This window comes from Xiphophorus couchianus, chromosome 8 (assembly GCF_001444195.1).
Source record: "Xiphophorus couchianus chromosome 8, X_couchianus-1.0, whole genome shotgun sequence".
NCBI classification, from domain to species: Eukaryota; Metazoa; Chordata; class Actinopteri; order Cyprinodontiformes; family Poeciliidae; genus Xiphophorus; species Xiphophorus couchianus.
The window spans coordinates 2,652,697-2,657,673 of NC_040235.1; positions in this window are offsets into that span (position 1 = coordinate 2,652,697).

A 4,977-nucleotide genomic window follows, 5' to 3' on the forward strand; every position below is an offset into this window, starting at 1 on the left:
CATCAGTCAGATCAGTTTTTGATTGATCCATCTGTTAAGTATATTTTTTCCAGAAAAATATCCAACGTGCAACGAAGAACATCATGTTTGTTTGGCTGGGTTTTGCTTCTCTGGTGTACCTCATGAGACAGGGAGCCAGAGCTGTGAGCCATTGTTTGGCGTCACTTAGGTTGTGGTATTTCCTCGGCCAGTGTTTCTTCCTTCTGCTCTGACAGCTGGGTCATTTCTCTCTGTGTTGCCCTAATCTTAACTTCTAGCTTATATCTTGAGGGAACTATTCCAAGTTGCTGGTGGTGTGCTTGGTCTTCAAACAAAGTGAACCAGCCTATTTCTTTTTTCTTAATTTTTCACGTTTTTTCCTACCAGATTTGCTTGTTATTCAGCAATACACATTGCATTTGCCTAACTAAAAAGAAAAAGAAAAATATTCTTAAATGTGTTTTTATAATCTCCTTTATTCACCTTGCAAAAACCACCGGACAGCTAAATCTTGCTAAATCAAAGGAATGATTTGTATTACATATTCCTCATACCTCAAACTAGCAGACTAATTGGCTGCATTTTCATAAACCATAGAATTGCACAAATTAAATTGTGAAAATGGAAACGTGCCAATTTATAAAAAGAAACCCATGTTTCTTTAATAAAAAGTCTGCAAATGGAAAACTGCAATAGAAACTGTTTTATTTTATTTATTTTTTTTGCATCACAGGAGTCTTGATAAATAGCCGAATGTTACTACTGGCAAAAACAGTGAGGAAAACAACAGGACTGCAATTGTTTTTTTCAGGCAGTGCGCAGCTGGTTCCATCAGAGCTCTCACAGCTTCACACAGTTCATAAAAAGTTGTTTGTCATTCCAACATGTTGAATTCATAGCTCTTCTGTAAAATCAACTACAATTTTCCCAAAACACCGCACATGTAGCCACTCCTAATAAGGAGCTTGTTGCTCCAACGCCTGAATAAGACGCTGACGAGTGGCTGATGTCTGACTGATGAGAGCTATTGACTTAACACATGAACAAGCTTATTCACATGATTTTAATTCTATTTTAATGGAAACACAGCAAGCCGGAAAATATGTTTTTTCGACATCAGCAGAACATCAACAAAAATTTGTGCACATTTGTAATGGAAGCGACGCGACTGACACACACACACACCCACCTACCCCAGGCACGCCTACACACACTTTAAAACACTCCTTTAATATCTGTGTTTCAAAGCCATCCAAAACATCTTATCTTATCTTATCTTCAATGTGCAACAACTGGATCAAATATCAGTGTAACAGATGAACCATGAGATCCTGATGCTTTTGACTCGATTCTCTCAGTTAAAAGTTTCGGGTGTTATATTCAACTAACTGACATAGAGTGATGCAACCATGAAGCAGAGGATTTTCACATAAAACAGTCACTGAAGTCTTCAAAACACACCATGTTAAAATAGAACTTGAGTCTCAAAACTACAAGTTTATTTTGAAATCTTGAAGTCTGTGAAATAAGACCTGACTTACTTATCCAAATTAGAAAACTCCCAGTCACCTTTCAATGCACCATTCCAGAAGTTTGTCAACTGTCCAAATATTAACATGTACTGTTGCTGTGTCTATGGAATAATTCTTGTAAAATGTGCCAACACTTTGGACTCATGTAAATTATACCTCTACAAACTGTATGTGAGCCTGCAAATCCTGGAAGCAATAAGTCTGATTTTCATTTTATGTTGGGTTTCCTTGTTGGAAACTTCTCAGCTCTTGGAGAGAGAAATGCCACAAAGACTTCTATTACACATGTGAACAGGCAAACTACATCAAAAGGCCATAAGTGCTTGTGGGGGTGTTTGTGCGTGCATGTGTCTATGTGCTTGTGTTCAAAAGAAAGAGAGCCAGCATCTCTATCTACTCCAGGGCTTTCAACAAATTGCTGATAAAAGCCAAATAAGCAAACTGTGACTCTTCTGTCATGATATTGAATGGGCTATATGCAGATCCAATGCATGAAACATATAGCAGAAAAACTTAGGTACATTAAGCCAAACGTCAACACAAACAAATCTCTAGGACACAGGTGTCAAACTCCAGTCCTCGAGGGCCGCTGCCCTGCAACTTTTAGATGTGCCTCTGCTGCACCACAGCTGAATAGAATAATTAGGTCATTAAGGCTCTGAAGAACTGATCTACATAAGGAGGAGGAAATTAAGCCATTTGAATCCAGTGTTTTGCACCTGTGGCACATCTAAAAACTGCAGGACAGCGGCCCTCGAGGACTGGAGTTTGACACCCCTGCTCTAGGAGGTCGATTTCACCACCGGTTTCTTCATGAGGTCAGGGATTATGGTAAACCACAAAGACAACCTGTGAGGCTTGAGTGAGAACAGGAACAAGTGGTTGGACAGACAGAGGGAGCTGATTGATGGAAACCAATCGTGTCATATGATCCTTATAGGAATTCTTGAGAAAAGTTTAGATTAAAAAGTAGAGTCTGTGAAAAGGGGAGTAGGCCACAATGTCAAGTGGGATTGGTTTTGGTTCTCTTACAGTTTTGTTTGTATTTTCTTTTAATGCATGTAAAGCACTTTGAATTGCCTTGTTGCTGAAAATGTGCTATATAAATAAAATTGCCTTACCTTACAGTCAGAACACCCTGATGATTTCTATGATTAATGCTGTATAGCCAGTTATGATTAAATTTGGGGGATAATATGCCTAAGGTTTATACCCTTCCATTTAGAATTAACAAATGAAGCCTTGGCGTAAATTCAAACTGGAAGACTCTCTAGCCTCACCTGCATCATCCAATCGGTGTGACTCGTACATCGCTGTTGACCTATCAACACTGGACCAAGCCACGTCTGCCACAATCATCAACCAAACTCCCGCTGATAAGGACCTCCATCCATGGCATCATCCGCTTTCCAGCCGCGCTCAAGCTGTCCATCCACACACCTCAGCTGGCTATCTCACCAGATCCTTTTCTCCGTGGTTCCCTGTCCTTCCACCTCTCATCCTGCCGACAGAAGAGCCGCGTGTTCAGCTCCCTTTTTTTCTCCCTCAGAAGCTCCTCAAATGAAAGAAAATTTGGTCATTTAAAGAACAAGTCATACAAATAGATTAACACTAAATACATAAATATTTCCTACTTTAAAAGGTTTTATGGGTAAAACACATTTGGTAGTTCACAGTCATCTAATCAAAATGTACATGCATTTAAAAAAAACAAAAGGGTAATTTTAAACAGTCTGCCATCTGTTTTTAGGCCATTCATAGGCCTCAATCCAGAAAGCGGAACAAAAGCTGCTAAAGGAAAAGTAACATCAAAACCAACAGGACGACTTATGCTCAACACTAGGACTGTCAGGATCTGTTTTTCTGTGTTTATTTCGAGTTTTCTGTGTCTCCGTGTTGTCCTGTTCTCCCCTTGATCATTCCCAGATGTGTCTAGTTTCTGTGATTACCCTCTGTGTATTTAATGCCACCTGTGTGTCTGCGTTCTCGTCGGGTCCTTGTCTTGCAGTCGTTTGTGCGTGTCGTATGCACCAATTTGTTTGCTATCCATTCTAATAACCAGTTGCTACCGGCATTGAGCCCTGGCTTCCGCTCAGTCGTGCTGCCTGGTGTTTTGGATCTTGTACATTCACCATTAAACGGTCATCATACATCTTTCCTGGGTCTCAAACGTCTGCCTCACCACCCACCTACACCGCACTTCATGACAGAAGGACCCGACCAAACCGATCGGTGAGGCACACAACTACATGGATCCAGCCGGCTTAAGAAAGACCATAAAGGACTATGTCAAGGAGGTGGCAAAGCCCTACTCTGCCCGTCAGCGCCTGGGGATAGCCACACGCATGGTCCTTATGTTAGATTACTGGATCCCGTGTCTTCCGCACCTGGGGCTGGTGGAGTTACAGCAGGAGGCAGAGTGGGAGCGCCGGACAGCGATTGCCGTGCTGAAAGGTAACCCTCTGCCTTCCAAACCGCACAGTCTCTCTGCCAGCCCAGACCCAGCTCCAGCTCCGGGACCAGTAGCTCCAGCATCTTCGGAACCACCGCTACTTCCAGTCTCCGCCGCAGCGGTCTCTTCATCCCTCGCAGCCGCTGCGGTCTCAGCACCTCCGGAGCCTCCGCGGCCTGAGCCGGCAGCAGCCCCCGCTGCAGTCCCCACTCCCTGTGTCCCTTCGTTGCCCCCTAGTTTTCCCTCTGAGCTTCCTAGTGTCCCCTCCGAGCTTCCTAGTCCCTCTTAGATTCCTAGTGTCCTCTCTGAGTCCTTTAGTCCCCTTTTTGAGCCCCACAGTGTTCTCCCGAGTTTACTAGTGTTTCCCCCAGCTCCCTAGTGCTCCTTCTGAGCTCCCAAGTGTTTCCTCCGAGTTCCCTAGTGTTTCCAATGTTTCCTCGTTGCCTCCTAGCATCCCCTCTGAGCTTCCTAGTGTCCCCTTGGAGCTTCCTAGTCCCTCTTCCGAGCTTCCTAGACCCTCCTTGTTCCCTAGTGTCTTCAGTGACCCCTAGTGTTCCTTCGTCGCTCCCTAGTGGTCCCTGTGTTCCCTTGTCGCCCCCTAGTGCTCCTCCCGAGACCCCGCCTAGCCGCCGCTGGGTGGAGCCCAAGGCTCCTCGTTGCCGCCTCCAGCGCTACGGACACCCGTCGGACAGTACCCGCCAGACAGTCCGCGCGGGTTCTGCCTCCTTTGTTTCCGCCCACCCCGGTGGGTTGTTTTTTTTTGGTTTGTTTTGGACTCTAGCCTTCTTTGTGTTTCCGCCCACCCTGGTGGTTTTTCTTTTGTTGTTTTGGACTCTGGCCCCCCGCCCAGCACCCCTCCACCCGCCCTGGTTGTGTTTTCTGTTCGGACTTGTTTTTGGGGCGTCTGGTAGCCGCCCTTGAGGGGGGGGGTACTGTCAAGATCTGTGTTTTCCTGTGTTTATTTCGAGTTCTCTGTGTCTCCATGTTGTCCTGTTCTCCCCTTGATCATTGCCA